Raw genomic sequence first — 18,701 nt, forward strand, 5'->3', positions numbered from 1 at the left:
CACCAAAAAACACCGGAATCACCTGCGCTTGAGCCAAGCTTACAGAGTCTGATGCATCTCTCCAAGCAAGCCAAAGTTGCTGAAAGGACTTAGCAGGCAGCAGAGAGAACTGAAGATACTAGAGGTGGCCCTGGCATTTAAAAAGCACGTGTGCCCCAAGCTGCATGTGTAAGAACTCACCCTCTAAAGGAGAGGGGTGCCTAATTAGTAGGCCCCTTGAGGAGCTGATGAGGCTATGAGTACTCCATATTTATTCACCAATGGGATTTGTGCACTTAAAATTAAGCCTTGCAATTCTTGCAAATTCCTGTTCAATCTTTCTTCCATGGAGAAGCCAGCATCCCATCACCCATGGACCTTCTAACTTCCCACACTAAGAGGTCAAGAGCAACGGCAAACCATTTTGGTTTTCCTTTATAAGGATTTGTTTACATGTATGCATGTGTGTTTGGGGGTGGGGTATGTGCATGCCCTTGGAGGTTAAAAGAAAGAGAAGAATTCTCGGGGTTGGGAATTACAGATCATTGAGAACCACCCTGTGTGAGTACTGGAAACAGAGTTCAGGTTCTCTAGAAGAGCAGCACATGCTGAACTAGGTCTCCAACCCCCAACCCCCAACCCCCAACCCCCAAAATGCCATTTTGAAGGTAGTGAGACGACACACTGAATCGTTAGTACCTTCATCTGGGACTCTCAGGGTCCAGTGGTGAGAAATGTCTGTGGATAGAAGTTGAGTTATTTTACATAACTCCATCTGAGTTGTTTTGTTACAGAAGCAGAAACAGACTGAGACAGATAGAGAGGACATAAAGCTGGAGAATTTTGCAGACACTTCTCAACATCTCAAAGGAAGCTCCCTCATGTAGTTATGAGATAAGGACTAGCATTGTGGAGATCTGGACATCTCTACCAGTCAGAACAGGCAAGAGATACTGACAGGCTGATCCAAAGAGGCAGAAGACTGGAACTTACTATAATACAATGACACATCCCTTCCATGACAGCCTTGAACTCAAAGGTGCTTCTTCAGCCACCGCCGACAAACAGCCTCATGTGTTAAGTTCATTCTTTCTTTGATATAGGTGGGATATAAGGCATCTTCATCGTCTCACCTGACTTCTCAACTGGACTACCAACTCAAGTAAACAAGCAGATGCCTCAAGAAGGAAGTACCCACGCAGTGGCAGGGAATATCCTCCCATCAAACTCAATAATCAAAGGCCATAATCTCTGAGAATACACAGTGGTTTAGTTTCAACAGAATATGAATAAAGAAGAGCAATTTTTCATCTTTTTTATGGGATATTTTATTTACTTTTCAAATGTTATCCCTTTTCCCAGTCCACCCCCTCCGCCTAAAATGTCCTATCCCATCCCCCTCCCCCTGCAAAGAAGAGCACTTAAATGTATGGTTAAAGTGATATTTTTGGAGGAAACGCTGAAGGACCAAAAAGCCAGCTTATAGATGAATTTAAGGTGCTAATTAACAATAACCTTCAATCACATAGTTTGTCTTGGTTTCATTTCTTTGATTGTGATACAATATCCTGAGAAAATCAACTTAAGGGGAAGAGTTTTACGCCCTCTCACAGGGCAAGAGTATAGTCCATCATCATGGGGAAGGTCACACAAGCAGGAGCTTGAGAGAGTTGTTGGTATCACATCCACAATCAGGAGGAGAGTGCCCCGAGTGGGCATGTAGCTCCCTCTGCTTTTATGGAGTCTTGGATCTTCAGTCAGGGAATGATACTACCCAGAGAGGGCAGAACTTCCTATCTCAACTACACAATCAAGTCACTCCCCCAGAGGCATCGTCAAGGTGTCCCACCCAATTCTGGTGGTTCATCCAATCAACAACTGACACAAATCACCACAGAGTTAGAGAGTTAGCTGCTTTCAGTCTTGGAGACAGCTTACAAGCTTTGTACTGCAGGCTTAGAAAGAGGTAGCTGTGAGTTGGTTGGCTGGTTTATGTGCAGAGTATTGGAGACAGGGTCACGCGGAGCACACACCTGGCTCAAACTCACTAAGCAGCTAAAGCTGATCCCCCTGCCTCCACTTCTTAAGTGTTGTATCTACACGTGGGTACTAACATACCCAGTGACAGAAAGGTAACGGAATGGCAATTTGTTAATGTGGCAAACTAAAACACCTGTAAAAACATCTGTATCTACCCGTGATAGGTCCAGATTCAGAGGCCGTCCAGGTAACTGAGAAGCCTCACTTGAATAACCTTCCACTATTGTTCAAAACCCACCAGGGAAACATGAAGGGCTTTGGGGTCCTGACAAGTAACAGTGGGTCAATCAATGAACACACCCTGTGTATGTTGTTCACGGATATGTGAAAATTTTACCTGGACATTGTCTGAAATACCCCTAGAACTGCACTGAGAATATATAGCATAATACCCCTTTCTTATGACCTAAAAACTTTCTTTTGCTTATGGTTGCTCTCATTCAGATTAATATTAGGAAACCGAGAGAAGAAATATGACATAATCTTTCGGTATCCATTCTTATAGCAGTACGGTTTGTAAAGTAAGGTTTTCCAAAGCATTTCATATACATTCCACACTAAGTACAGGGCCCCAGCCTTTACTTAGTGCCCTGTGTTAATGTCTTTTCATACTCATGTTTGTCTTATGCAGAATTTGAGGCTGAAGAAGCAACATCCTTACCCCTGCTTCCTGTACAGAATTTGTGCACTCTCAATGCCAAAGTCAGAACAATTTTATTGGGGGAAAGGTCCAAGACCTCTGCCAAAATTCTTAGCCTTTCTATACTTTACTGTAAATGACCTTCGGAGGAAAACAGACAGAAGCAACTTGAGATGGTGCCCAAGAGCATAATGACTATGACGGTCAAATTGGCAGGACCTCAAATCATGTTGGAGACGAATCTCTCTGACAGGAAGTGGGTTTCTAGCTTAGTTTAACTGAGATAGGAAGATACCATTCATGGGATGGGATTCTCGTATCACATTAAGAAAAAAAGAAGAAGAAAAGAAAAGCAAGCTAGATGAAGGAGGGCACTCACCCCTCTCTGCTTCTAGAATGCAGGCAGAACACGGGCAGTCAGGCTCCTGCTCCCACACATACCACCACCATGATGGCCATTTTCCCCTCAAACTGTAAAGCTAAAAACATCTTCCTTAAGTTGTTTCTGCTGGGCACTTTTCTTACACCAGTGAGAGGAGTGACTAATAAAGTGTTTGGTAGAAGATGATAGAAATACATGGTTAGAAGTTAATTACCAGAAATACTGCAGAAATAAATACAGAAGCATTCATAGAGTTTTGCTAATCCATGTTCCTCTCGACTTCCTAACGCACAAGTACTGAGACGTACTAAAGACAATGCTCATTTTGGCACCACATGTACTGTAACACTAGGTCAATTAGGAACGAGTAACAGAGACCCGGTACAACGATGACATAGAAATTCATGAGCTGCTCTGTGGATACTAATCAAGACTGCCCGGTCTGGGACATGTTTGTAGAGTGTTTTCAGAGAGGTTTGACAGGACAGAAATCCAACTAAATACAGGCAGCAGCATCCCACAGGCTAGGGTCCCAGACTATACAGAAAAGAAAAAGCGAAACACTAGCATTCTTTTCTCTCCCTCTCCTTCTCCCCGCTTCCTGATTGTGGATGTCACATGACCAGCCATCTCACACTCAGGCCACCATGATGTCATGATGGGTCATACCTTCAAACTGAGGGCCAAAAGAAGGGTTTCCTTCCAAATGAAATCGCTCTCATCAGGTACTCTATCAAAGCAACAAGAAAAGCAACTATTAACAACTAGTGTTCAAGGTCCACATTAAAAAAAAAATAAATAAAATAAAAAATAGGAGAATTAAGGGTACAAGTGCTCAATAAAATTAGTGACACAATTTGAATGGAGCTAATCTTCTATGAAGTGACTGTCAAACTACAAATCCAAAAACCAACTCTGCTTACAACCTCAACACAAGACCAGAACACTGGGGTAGATTTCCTGAGGTAGCATTGCAGTCATGTCTCTGGGCTATCAAGGGGACACTCACAGGACAGAAGCCTCAGAAATGTGGCACATTTGCAAAGCCTGTGGTTTGGGTCCCTGAACCAATGTCAGAAAATCAGTCTCTTGTAGTGACAGTGAAGAATGGGCAAGGGAAAAAAAAGAAGGCCGTGAATCTCAGAAGACAGATCTCTGCCTGTGTGGGAGTCAGGATTCCCTCTCCCCACCTCATTGTTCTCTGTTATTGTCCTTGTCACCCCCCCCCCACACACACACACACACACTTTGTTTTAAAGAAACAATAGCTAGCTCCACCAAAGCCATATTCACAAGCCAAATGTCAAACAAGGACTGGCAGGGCTGGGGCAAAAGTGATGGAGGGGAAAACGGCCCACACCAGCTAGCTGTTCCAGGGCGGTTGCCCTTGGGTGGAAACAGCAAGTCTATTTACTGTCAGTCCAGGCGGCAGGAATCCCAGACTGAGGCGATGCCTCCCCCAGCTTCTCATGAAGTCATGTACATCAAAGAGTGACCAGAAGGGTGTGTGTGTGTGTGTGTGTGTGTGTGTGTGTGTGTGTGTGTGTGTGTATGTGTGTGTGTGTGTGTGTGTGTGTGTGTGACTGTCTGACTGTCTCTGTGTGTGTCTATGTCTGTATATGAGCATCCAGAGGTCAGCACTGATATCTTACTCAATCACTCTCTTTACTGAGGCAGGGTCTTCCTGTCACCCTAGAGCTGACTCAGCTCCGCTCACTGCCCAGCGAATTTCAAGGATCTGCCTGTTTTTGCTTTCCACTGGATTTACTGCGCCAAAGCATCTCACCAGCTTCAGCATGGGGGCTGAGATGCCCACTCACCTTCTCATTCCTGCGTGGCACGGACTTTACAAATAGCCCCTAGAAGGAACTACATCAACCTTAGAAATGATGTAGTTTTCCATGTGGGAAGCCCATGCTTCCCAGCGCTCCTAGAGAATCCGGGACTGCGGGAAGGTAGGTGAGAAACTCTGTTCCTCTTTTCCTAATCACTGGTAGACACTTCCCTCTGGCCTCCCGTGAGTGAACTCTTAGGCTCCCCCTCCCCAGACACTGACAGTCCAATTGATGAAAATCAGCAGTGAGCTGATACCAGGAAAAGGAGCTCCAGGTGTGGGGGAAAGAAAGCTCTTTACAATTAGCATTTTCCCTTTGAAATATCATCATAACCCCGAAATATTATAACTCAAGTACCCTTAATTTTCTGCAGAGTCTTAGTTTGCAACGTGAACAAGATCCTCCAGCACATGGAAGAGTCATCTCATAGGAACAAGACTAGCAGCTTGGAGGGCTCCATGTAACCACTTGTCTTAAAACCCAGGCTCTCAGACTCAGGCTTGGATATAAATACGACTCGACGTTCAACAGCTCGGGCTTCACACGCACAGTGAGGTACGGGAGATTGAGCATAGACGTCTCACCCGACCATGCCAGAAATCTGACAAGAGTCACAGCTAATGAGCAGGTGTCTTTGGATAGAGTACCACTTCTAGTTTAGTCAGAACTATCCTAGATCTCAAAATCAGATTGCATGCATGTGTGTGTGTAAGGAGACGTGGGAAGGGAGGGAGAGGGAGGTAATAGTATTTGCATGTATGTGTGCATATGTACAAAGCCTGTCCTCCTTATTCCTTGAGACAGGAACTAGATGAAACTGGAGTTGATCATTTTTAGCCTATGCTAATGGCCAGCTAGCCCCAGGGATCTCCCCCCTCCCCCCCCCCAATCTTCACCATTATTTTTTCCATGGGGTGAGATATGTTTATGCAACCTTTGGTACGAAGTTCAAATGTATGGTTCAGATTTATGTTACATTGAAACAGGAGTGCTTTAGAGTGTCTTAAAAATAGATTGGCAATTTCTTAACTTGTTTTTAACTGCCCCCAAAATATGTACCACAGACATATATACCTCATCCTAGACCTAATGGGTGAGGGACGGGATGGATAAGGAAACTGTAGGACTGAGCACTGCATGGTATAACGCACAGTGAGGCTGACACCACCAGGAGATGCCAGCTGCTCCCCTCCACCACTTCCCAGAGGAGGTTCGTGCACTGTCTAGGAAATACAGAGTGAAGACGTGCTGGGCATTTCTCTCACTAAAAGTCCTTTTGTTTGACCCTTTCTACGTAACATCCATATGCTTTCTTTCCAACAATAAAGAAGGAGCAGAGGTTCACCTGGACCCAGGAAACCCCCATATCTAAGGCCAACTGTGACAAAACAACTAAGCACGAGGATCAAAACCATCTCAGTCACCATCCCACAGATCCAGGGCAGAGAACAATAGGAGGCCATGAGTGGATCTAAGGAAATAGGTTCAAATCCTACCTTCTTAACCATGACATAAAGGCAGATTTCTTTTTCTCTGATGGTGATGGTGGTGGTGGTGATGGTGGTGCCGCTGCCGCCACTGACATAAGTGAGGTTTAAGACAGTACTTTCTAGGAGTTAGAAAATGATAAAAAAAATAATTGTTAGCTAATACTGATGATCTACATCATAACTGATAAAGTGTGGGCACAATTTAGAAAGACTGTTTACAGAAGGGAGTACACTCTCTTTGTCTGAGAATGGAAAGTGACTCTTCACTTCAATCATTGAAGACACAAAAATGTAAAAAACATTAACATGAAAAGAAGGGGAGAACCTGAGGATGAGGTTGGCACTGTAGACTGGACAGGGGCAGGTGGCTCTCAGGAGCATACTTGGTCAGGAATGCATCCATGTGCTCCAAACGCCCACACGCACCTTGGCTTTCTTAAGGCAGGAGTCACAGAGATCCACTCTGAAGACAAGCGCCATGTCCTTAACATCCTTGGTGCTCAGGATGTATTTAACACACCTGAACTTTAATGAAGAGAGGAATCCTGACATGGGCTGACATTTCCGCTGAGTCAGCCAGCATTCCCCGACAAATATGACCCAAGAGTCACAGAAAAATGGGAAGGAAGTTCTAGGACGACCCCACCTCACTTCTTCTCATTTTACCATTGTAAAATACCCCACCACAGAATGAAAGACTTTTCCAGAAGGCAGAAGCCACAAGCAAAAACTGTAAGATAACACATGAACAAAATCAGGGATGCCAACGAGCAGATGAGCACATGCTGGCATGCACAGGTATGATGTGTAGCACTGATGTCATGAGTCCTGACATGCGTGGGTGTGAGGGTTAGCATTGATGTCTACTTGACAGGGCTAGAATCACCTAGGAATGGTTCTAGATGACGTGTCTAAAGTAGAAAGGCTACCCATCATTCCATGGGTCAGGGTTCCAGCCTAAATAAACCTGAGTACCAACCTTCATCACTCTCTGCTTCCTGACTGTGGAAACATTGTGACCAGCCATCTTGCCTCCCTGCCAGGAAGCAATATACCTCAAACTGTGAGCCAAGATAAACCCTTCCACTTCTTTGAGTTACTTTTTACAGGTATCTTTTTATCACAACAGGGAAAGACAGTAATACAACAGTCCTGAACTCTTACATTAGCAATGAAGGAAACAGCCACCCCTAGACTTTCAGGTTCTGTAAACCTGGGGTCCAGGCCAGTTCTATAGAAATGCTGAATGCCAGGCCACACCCACTCTAGTAAACCAAAGTAAGCCTGCTAACAATCCCCCAGAGGCTTCTTATTATTAACTTTAAAGGGCTCTCATTGAGTTCAGTCTTCTTTGCTTTTAAACATGTATCAATTTTCATGTTCCAGGAATTCCAAATTCAAAGAAAAGAACAGTCAGAGGGATTTTATTCACCATATGTTACAGCCAAATTAGAAAATGTCTGCACAGGAGACAAAAACACCACAAATTAAGAAACAGAATTGGACATCCTTTAGAATTTGTCTATTGTACTAACATTAACTGTAGTCTTTTTTTTTTTTTTGATATTTTAAGGTTTTATAGCTTTGATTTCATTTACATTGTAATATAGTTTATAATTTTTATTATGTATATGAACACTGAAAATTAGCAAAAGTAATCAATGGTTTTACACTCTAACTTATGAGATTTATTCTACTTATTTATGTAGTTAAAAAGATAGGTAGGTAGGTGAGTGGGTGGGTAGACAGACAGGCAGACTGACAGACAGACAGTGGATTTGTTTGTGCAAGTCCTCATAGAGGCCAGAAGGGGAGTAGATCCCTTGGAGCTGGAGTTCTTACGCATCAGCTCCCTGATATGAGTGTAGGAATCCAAACTCCAAACCTCTGCTGTAGCAGTAAACCCTCTTAACCACTAAGCCCCAAATTTGTGAGTTTTAAAAGCTGGTTTCAGGGGCTTTTCCTTTACGGCAGGCCTAGTGGGCAAACCTATCCTTCCAGCCTTCTGGAGGAGGAAGCAGACAGGGGATTTAAGGGAAGTTCCCACTACAGCAGGGTGACTTCAGGGCGACGGGAGACCCCGACTCAAGAAAGAAATTCATTTCAAAAATAGTTTTGGGTCTTTCCTTCCCTTCCCTCCCCCCCCCCCTTATTTAACACAGGGCCTCCTCTATATAGTCTTGGCTGTCCTAAAACTCACTCTGTAAGTAGGCCAGGCTGCCCTTGAATTCAGGGATCCCTTCTGCCTCCAAGTATTGAAATTAAAGGCATACAGCACCACTCACAGCTCCTCTTTTTACAGTTCCTTTATTTTGACCATGTGAAAATGTACACGAAGGAAGTTTACCATTGTAATCCCTTTTAAGTTCACCACCACAGTGGGATGACTTCATCACTAGCACCACCATCCAAGGCAGAACTCTCGGCCTTATAAAGTGGCACCTCTGAACACATCCAATATTAACACTACATTCTCTCTCACCCCAACTCCTAGGTAGCCACCAACCTGTTTTTATAGCTGTGCATTGACTTGGTCTAGCTTTTTTCCTAACTCGGTCAGAAATCACATCATGTGGCATTTGTCCTTTTCTGTACACTTCATTTCACAGGGCACCATACATATGAAATAGACTTTTCTGCCTTTGTTAAAGCCAAATAACATTTCATTGTGTGTTCATACTACAATTCATTTATTCATTTATCTTTTCATAGAATTCAAGTTGTTCTTCCCTTGGTGACTTATTTTCAAATTTATTCCTTCATTTACTTATTTGTCTGTTTGTTTGTTTTTAGTTTTCAGAACAAGGTTTCTCTGGCTGTCCTAGAACTACCTCTGTAGACCAGAGTGGATTATCTATTTATTTTTGAGGAAGGGTCTAATGTAGCCCAGGCTGGTTTGGAACTCTCTATGGAGCTGAGGATGATGACTTTGACCTTCCGTTCTTCCTGCTTCCATCGCCTGCATGAAGGAATGACAGGGGCATGCCAGGACTGCTCTGTGTGGTTCTGGGCCCTAAGTCCAGGGCACTGGGCCTGCTATGGAAGCACTCACCCTCCTCCACCAATGGAACAGCATCACCAGCTCGCCTCAGCTCCTACCCCACCACTTTCTGAAAAGCTGTTTCACCAACATGATGGGGATCTTTCTTTTTATTTTAGAAGCAAGTGCAAACAAGGAAACACAGGCTAGACATGAACTAGCTACAGGAGCCGGGAAGACAGGGACAACCATACGTCCGAAAGAATAAATACAATGGCACCTTCCTAGACACAAATCCTCCACTCACTACCTGACAGGGGAAGGAATAAAGGGAGGGGGCTCTGTACATTAATGAAGGCACCAAATTACAACCCCCCCCCTTTTTGAAAGCAAACCAATTTTATTACTTTCAACCTATGGGAAGGTAACTTCCAAAGGAGCCCTTAGGCTCATATTTTAATGAACACAGGAGAATCATATATAATTACCATATCAAGTGCTACTATGGAAGTGGAGACTTCTGAAGTGCTTAAGGACACTTAAAAACAGTTTATACTGAGGATTTTTAACACCCGGCCACCAGCTCCACCAGGACGATATTAGTTAGCTATTAATTTGCAGCTCTGGAGAAAGGCTTGCTGAGAGAAGAACATATTTAGCCCAACATTGGGGATTAACAGATTTCATTATATTCTAATTTATAATGAAATTCTACAGTCTGAACAAATTTATGAGGAAAACTAAAAACCTCTGAGGGAAAGAGAGAGCAGATTGTGAAAGGTGAGTTATGTGGGTACCAATAAACAGAAGTTTATTTGCATGCCCCAAAACTAGTAGGAGAAAGAAAAAAAAATTAATTTCCATGACCCAGTACAAGCTTATGGGAAAGACAAAAGTCATAACATGACTAAATTAGTGTCATAAGAGAGAGTGATCAAAGACAAAGCCAACCACACAACAGAAATATTAAACAAACAAACAAATAATAAAGTCCCCGAAGCTCGACACTGTTTTGCACTGCAAGGCTGTCTACTCTTGCACTCCAATGCTTAACTTCAAAGGTACAGTAAGAAAGAAATGTCCGCATCAATGACTCGAGGATGATAGCACAGAGCCAAGCTACCTGTTCTCTTTAATTTGTTCTCCCTGAACATTTCTGAGCTGACGAGTGTTAAAATTCATCAAGACCATCGCTTCCCACCTGGATTAGGCATCCTTCAGGTTGGGTGAGTGAGGAGTTCTTTTTTCTGTCTCATGAATATTCTGCAGAGATGCAAGCCAGCCAGTTGTGAGAATCAGTGCTCTCCAAGAAGCAGACCCTCCTGTATGCTGTAGGAATGTGGCCCTTCCGCATCTCAAGAAGTCCATCCTTAAGGTTGTAACAGCTCAAGAGGGAAGTTCACAACTGTAGAAAACTCGCCTGACCCCATCGTCTATAGCTCTGGGATCTATGAGGAGCTATGAGAGAATAAGTACTTGGTTTTCAATAAGCTTGGTTCCAAGAGCCATCGCAACTTCAATATTATTTGATATTGGGGACTTTACTGTTTGAAGCTGGGGTCCAAGAAGGAAGAGTAATGTGTGGATATGGAGTATAACGAGAGTATGTGGCAAGGGAGAGAAGATGGAGGAGCTAACAAATTGTTCTTTATTAGTTTTTATTCCCCATTTCTCATTATTAGAAGATAAAAATAATGTGTATGAATATTCTCAGAGACACTATCCTATTTAATGAGGTAAATAGTAAGCACCTTTTAATTACCCCAAAAGTCTTTAGGTTTTTAGTGCCTACTGTTATCTCACAGGATAAGAATCACTTCTGCAAGTGGCCACCCACCCTCAGAGAGCTTATTCTCTATGGGGGATCAAACTGAGCGCAGTCCTCCTGGTCCAAGAAGGAGAAGGTCCAGCATCCTTAAGACTGTCTCATTTGATGGGAAAAGGATTGGCTGCCCCATAAATTCTAGATGCTTTTGCCTAGCAAACAAATGAATTAGGGGGAAACCCAGCCCTGACTAAAGGTACCTCTACCTACTTCTCCATCCCGCCCCACCCGTGCTCTCTCTCACTTCACACTCTTTCCAGGTACACTGGGAGCTCTATCATCCTGTTTGCCACTCTTCCATTTTCTACCCCTGGGAGGGGAAAAAAAAACTCTAGCCCCCTTCTGCGCACCAGTTTAGGTATTACCTCCCCTTGAAGGGTTCTTCAAAGCCAGCTGCTATCCAAAGCTCTTTGGGGCTCTTTTGAGAATTGTGCTCAGAGTTGATCATCCCTCCCCCCCCCAAATACACTGAGCAGTGGGACAGATTTCTATTCTGTCTCAGAGGGGACTCTTGTTTTGCACACTTGTGTCACAACACAGGATACAACACACTGTGCTCAATAAATCAATTTAAAGCCAGACCCCGCCCCTACCCCAAATTGCCACATGGCTCCTTAGCTCCTTGCTAGCAAAGCCCTGCCACTTCCTTGGTTCATGCCCTCCCTGAATCACCTCCTCAGCCTCAGAATCCTTCTTCTCCCTGTCATCATCTGCATTTCAAATCTACTGCCAATGCTCTATGCCTTCCTAGCTGCGCACAAAGAATCCAAGATGGTAGGGTTAGCAAACGGATGCTTTTCTAAATTATGGTCTTGAGAGTTTTTTTACAAGTTAACTCCCATTAGTTAGCTTTCTCGTTTCTATAACAAAAATAACCAACAAAAGGTGCCTTAAGGACAGGAAGGTTTACCTTGGCTTACAGTTTAGGGAGGCAGCTGATCACATTGCATCTGAAGTCATGTAAACAGTAAATAGAAAGCAGGCTTAGATAATCAAGCCTCAAGCCCAGCTTTCAGTGGCCCACTTCCTCCAGTGAGACACCACCTCCTAAGGGTTCTATTGCCTTCCCAGAGAAAGCCAGGAACCAGCTGGGGAGCAAGTGTTCAAACCCACGAGCCTACAGAAGCATTTCACGTTCAAATCCCTCCAACTCTGGTTCAAAGAGACCAGCAAGCCACTGGCCTTTCTACTGTCTTCATTTCCAACAGTAGCCGCTCTGACAGTTCTGATGGTCAAGCCCATCTGTTCTTGCTGCTCAGCATCTCGTGTCCATTTCATGATGAGCATTTACTTCTAGTGTGAATCTCGCTTCAACTTTCAGGTACCCCCACAAGATGGTTTACTGAAGCCGTGAGGGGATAAACGAATGCTTACAGAGACATCATTCGTTCATTTATTTGCTCAGCTATAACATACTGAGCTTCTTCCAGGAGGCTCATGGGGGTTAGGGGGAGGGGAAGCTGCCCACTGATGACTTGATCTCCACCTCCTTCCTCAAAGCAAGATCCCTAAAGCCTACGCAATTATGTGCCATTCTGATTTGGGACCTAGTGGGCGGCAGCAACTTGCATTTCTAGCTCTTGAGAGGAGCTCAAGGCCATATGTAGCCAAAGTGTAGAGATTATATACTAAATATAGACCAGGGAGAATCTATGTGGTATAATTGTGAATTTCTAAGTTTTGATCTCCAAGCCACAGGAACTTAGGGATCTATTCAGAGCAGTGGGCTGCTTAGCAAATGTTTCATGCCCGCACTCCCACCCAAATCGCTCCTTTTCCTGCAAATAGATTGGGTTCTAGCCCAGACAACTCTCAATTCTTATCCTTTCTCTACGTATTTCTCTGTTAATGCTGTCTATCTGGCTATTTGTTCGTTTTTCTCCCACAAACGCTGACTGCCTACGCCCTCAGAGGAAGGCAGTCTCAGTGTCTGTGCGCAAAGCTTTAGGTGTGACAATGTGGTGTCTACACACCTGGCGCCTGAGTTAGTTCTCAATAGCCATCAGTAATCGAGAACAAAGAAAACTGCAATGTGGCAGGTTTTCTTTTTTTTTTTTTTCTTTTTTCTTTTTTGAGGGGCAGTTTCAGACATTGAAAAATACAACTTGATGAGGGCAGGGGTTCTAACACCCATCGGGATCCCATTTGGCCCGGGAAGGAGGAAAAAGTGGTGTGTAAACTCCAGACACATCTGACAGGGAGCACTTAATGAGACGGCCTAATGCGGCATCCGGCCTTTGTTCATGTCTATAAGCATCTTTTAGGGAAAAAAAGAACCGAAGTACAAGGGGAGGAAGCGGCTGGACCACTGATTTCTAATTAGCTCCCTCACATCACTGGAGGAAGAGGAAAACGGGCCTGGCTACTGTTTCCTTCGAGTTTGCGGCTGCTTTATCTGAGGGCGAGGCGTGAACACGGCCTCCCAAATGTTGTGGAGTGTACTTGGGTTCAAAAGTTCAGCAATATCTGGACAAAGGGTAGCCCTCTCCCCGGGAAGGACGGTCTAGGGGCCGCAGATGGGACTGTGGGAATCGAATCCTGCCCCTCCCACACCCACCATCTGCAAAAGCATGGGACTTTGTAAAGGCTCTGACCTTCAGGCCCAGAGTCTTTCCTGCACCTGTCCAGGATTAGGTTTCCTGCCACTGAATGATGGCTTCTTTCATTCAGTCTGCAAACAGCTGTCACATGATCAAGTGGGAGCCAGGCAGAGGGAGCCAGACAGCCCCTCGCAAAACACGGCTGAGCAGGACACGGACCTGGGTGATTCATCTTCAAAAAACCTATTCCTGAAATGCTTTTGTGTGTTGATATCACTTCGTGTCTCGGCTCACAGATAATTACAGCCTGCCAGAGAGACACAGCTCTAACCTGGAAAAGAGACCATCCCCATGACTCATTAGAGCATCTAAGGATGAATGAGACTCATTGTCTCTCCCTTTTCCCTTTGACCCCCAGAGACTGCTAAATCTATGGTTTCTAACCTTGCGAAAATGAGGGGAAACTTGAAAAGGAACCCAGCAGCTCCCTGGAACCTGAGCCGCTGGAACCTGAGCCAGGGCTGCATGGCTGAGATGAGCTGCACCTGCTGGCGGTGGGACATTTTGCTAATTCCAGCGCCCTGCCTGCACCTCGTGAAAAACAACCTTGGACAGCCATTTCATCAGGGAGTGAAAGGGACTCCCAAAGACTTTTCACTGAAGACGGGGCTCGAAGATGGCGGGGAGTCATATAATATTTGGGTTTGGATCTGGTTAGATTCCACAGTCCCGGACATATAGGGATTGATCATTGATTATTATGATCACTCACGAGCAAAGTAAAATATTACAGACAAGGAGAAGGCCATTTATTCAAGCAAACTTTGTAACAATAGAGAATCGTGACTTTCCTTTTAAAAGACAGTTCTGTATTCAACTGAAAGAGCTATAGCTATACACAAGTCTTCCCAATGGCTAATGGAAATAGTTATAAATATAAAGACAGAACCAGTGGGGATGAAGGATTATCTAACTGTCTCAAACCCCCAAACATCCAAACTCAGTTCAGTGGTCAGAGAAATGCCAGGGAGTAGCTTCCCTTCTCAGAGCATCACTCCCAGGTACCCAGAATACTATTGGGTTTTTCCTACACACACCTAGGTCATGTCACCAGTGTGTTCCTCCCACTCAACATGCAGCTGCGAACAAACATCCCAGATCAGCAAGCAGACTGATTAAGATTTGACTGTCAACACACCAAAGGCATCTGAGACGGAATAAGAAAATTATGATTTAAGAAATCAATGTTAAAGGGCAAGGAGATGGCCCAGTTGGTAAAGTGTTAGATGTGCCAACATGAGGATCGGAGTTTGAATTCCCCGGTACCGATCTATAAAGCCAAGCCTGGAAATATGCTACTGCTACAATCCCATTGTTGGGGAGGGAGAGACAAGAGGAGACCTGGTGCTTGGTGCCAGGAAGCTCAGCCAAGTCATGGGGTTCCAGGTATAGTGAGAGACGGTGAAAAAAAATAATGTGAAGACTAATAAAAACACCCATGTCTACATCATACCCCCCACACACACTCGCACATACTCATATACACAGGTGCACACAAATGTGCACATATGCATAATACACCCCACGCGTGCACACAGAAGCAGGAAAAGGAGCGATTTGGGTGGGAGTGCGCACACACACACACACACACACACACACACACACACACACACTGTTCTATAGAAGTACTTTCCATTACCCACCCCTTGTTTCAAGCCCTGCAAGTGCCAACCTTGGCTCTCAGCACACTCGGATGTGGCAAGGCTGACAGGAAGGAATTCCTATCTTCTGCATTAGCACTCAGTGTCTGCAAATGTCAACTGTGGTGCCCAGGTGTTGCAGAGCGGCTGTCTTCCTCTTAAAGCAACAGGATGCGACAGACTGAATGCCTGTGGGTGATTACAGCAGTGTTCAAGTGAAGGCCAAAAGGACAGAACACATGAGAAATATAATAATTTGTTCAAAATGTCCTAACTGAAGTGTCTCCTTTTAGATGACAAAATGGATTTCACACATTTCACATTTTTTTTCCTTTTTTTTCTTTCTTTCTTTCTTTTTTTTTTTAAATAAGGGGTAGGGGGAGAAAACAGGCAGATCAGTTTATTTTCTGAGCACAGCATTAATGACAAGATGACATCACCAGCAGCCAATGAGAAAGCTCTCTGGTGTCTGGTGTTCTAACACCATTTCATATTTATGGATAAGCACCAGAAGGGTGTCAACCCAGAGCTGCGTTCCCCTCCCCTACTCACTTCTAAATAAAGTTCCTGCTTTCATTCAGCAGCCAAACGGAAAAAGTTTTTTAAAGGGGAGGGGGGAGGGGAGGCTCATGGAGGCGCTTCCTCCCCCTCACAGACCTTTTTCTGAGAATGCTCAACAGTAAGGACAGGGTTGGGAAAATGGTTGGGACCTGTACCACTGCTCCCTGCAAGGCTTGCTGAGACCCTCCAGAGAGTCTGCACAGTCCTTCACCATGGAGCGCAGTCTAGGCTGCGTCACTGGCAAAGCCCTAAACACTGAAAATAACAGACTTGTGCACAAAAGAAGAGTTGGGGAACGCCTTACACGAGAATGGAATGTTACTGACCACTGGATGTTTAAGTTACTCTCTGGTTCCCACTGCATTTCCTAACCTGCCACGTAGTTTAGAAGAAAAGTTGATCTAGTCCTAGTTAATCCCAAGTCAAGCCCAGTCTGACTTGAGCATTGTAACTCAACCTCCCATCCTACCAGATCTGTGAAGGCTAAGATTGCCCATGAAGCCAATATACGGGAGAGCGGCTAGCCCCTAACCTGAAGCCTTCTCGGAGGTGTGGCAAGAACATTTCTATTCAGTCTCAAATCAACAGTCAGTGTCAACAGAAATGGAGAGTGCATTTCAAATTCTAGGAGACACGAGAAAGGGGTGTAGCATGGCATCTGCTTAAATGCCTGCTTAAAGACAATCCGCGTCCTTTTCTCACATTCCCCTGAACCCCACCTAGCGACGACGACTAATGCAGCTCCTCCTTGTGCCCACACCCGTGAGCAGCTGATGTCACATCGGGGTCCCTGGATCAAGCTCAAAAGTTAGAATTATGACATGTAATAAAGACACTTGGCCATGCAGCGAAGGTGACAGGATTTGGCCTGCTGGCCCACCGCCAGGGCTAACAGAGCCTGAGCTGGTGTTCTTTTCCTACAGACTGAATGGTGCATAGGAGGAAAAAGATAATCATTTGCTCACACAAATGCCAAGACCCCAGGTTTCCAATGCTCTGCCGCTGGCCAGTCTGTCCCACACCCTACACCTTCCGTGACACCAAAAGCATCCAAACGAAATGACAGTAGCCTGGCCCTTTTCATCATTAATTTGTTTCAAAGGTAAAATTGATAAATAGATTCAAAGCGGGACTAGACGAGGAGTAGGGCTCTTCGCTGTTTGTGAGCTCTAAATAATTCATTAAAATAATTTAAATTCTCTCGTATCTGCTCCTGCAAACCAAAGCCTAAGGAGCCCCCTGCCACACTTTAGACACAAGCCAATATGCTGCAGCCCCTACAAAATCAGAAGGTTCTTCATACATGAAAGGGACAGTAGTGTGAAGCAAAGAAGAAAAGAATTCAAGCTGCAACCTCTAAATCCTTAGGTCATTGGGGACAAAAGTGGGGGAGAACGGTTACTGCTGTGTTTGTAAGACTATTCATCTTAACAAGGCACAGTGGGGGAAGGGTTCCCCCTGCCCGCCCCTGCAAGCAATGGGGGCTGTCACTTTTGAAAATTATAAAAATTCACATCAAAGACAAAATTAAAAGCTAGACATGAAAATCAACCTCACACGCAACAAAAAGGAACAAATTAAAATGCAGTATGCTGGAATCATAAATCCAAAAATAAATATGTAGACAAGAGCTTGGAAAAGCCAATCTTCCCAACTCGCTGTCCCAATGCAAACGGAACCTCTTCCAAAAGCTACCTATTAAAGGCCTTGTTATTACTCCGCTAATCTCAGTGCTCCGTGCTAGCTGGCAGAAGGGGAAACTAATTTGGATCGTCCAAAAATCATTTACATTTGGTTTTAGTTGCACTATACGGGGGGTGGTAAGTTGGCTACACATTTCCCTCCCTAATTAAGTTGAGTTTAGAATAATTTTAAATTTTCTATTCGCTCAGCACCAGCCAACTAAGGACTTCAGACGGTGGTCGGCTGGCAAGGGAAAAAAGGCAGTCGTGGATTTGGTTTTTTAATTGTCATAGATAAGTGATCCACACAGAGCTAACTACGGTGACAGAATTAGTCTTAGCTCAGGATGTAAGTGCGGTAGGCACCCAGTGACATCCCATACACGCAAGCGAAGGTGTGAGCAGATGTGACCGAGGGTGATACAGCTAGGTGGGAGACCATGGTAAGTCATAAAGACAGGGCTTTCTCATCAGCACCCCCCCCCTTTATTCTCAGTGTCACACCCTCAAGTTCTGATCCTCACCGTCGTCTATCAAAGCAAGAGGCACTGTATTCCAATTCTGCTTCTGGATACCATGTACTTACTATATCAAAATCATAAGGCTAGTGACTGGAAAGAGCAGACACAGGTGAACCGGGGTCAGACTCAGATTAAAGCACTAACAGATCCCACTGTCTGTTTCTGTGCTTAGGCAGGCACTCGCTTTGCTGTTTTGGTCTCCCTGGGCAGTTGGTAATTAAGCACATAGTGTTTTACCACTCTTCTTTACCTCATAACCTTTGTCTTTTCACTCAAACCAGCTCTCCCCGCCCCCGCCTTTGTTTTGTTTTTATTTTTTTATTTATTTATCAGTACAAGTGGGTTTTTGCTGTGTATATTAGGGGGCACATGCATGTCTGATGTCCTTGGCCATCAAGAGAAGGCACAGAACGCGGGGAACTGGAGTTACATACAGATAGCTGTAAACCACCACCTGGGAACAGAGCTCAAGCGACTCTCCAAGAATGACAGGTGCTCTTAATCTCTGGGCCATCTCTCCAGCCCT

At 44.6% G+C, this 18,701-nt stretch overlaps 1 long non-coding RNA gene across 1 annotated transcript in view; it reads right to left on the reverse strand.

Annotated features, from left to right (window-relative positions):
- Positions 1 to 18,701, reverse strand: part of LOC110334212 — a 212,926-nt gene that overhangs the window by 36,457 nt on the left and 157,768 nt on the right. Inside the window, exon 4 of the long non-coding RNA XR_002381111.2 lies at positions 6,382 to 6,485. This is a non-coding gene — a long non-coding RNA (uncharacterized LOC110334212). The remainder of the gene's footprint in view (positions 1 to 6,381; positions 6,486 to 18,701) is intronic.

This window comes from Mus pahari, chromosome 16 (assembly GCF_900095145.1).
Source record: "Mus pahari chromosome 16, PAHARI_EIJ_v1.1, whole genome shotgun sequence".
In the NCBI taxonomy this organism is placed as follows: Eukaryota; Metazoa; Chordata; class Mammalia; order Rodentia; family Muridae; genus Mus; species Mus pahari.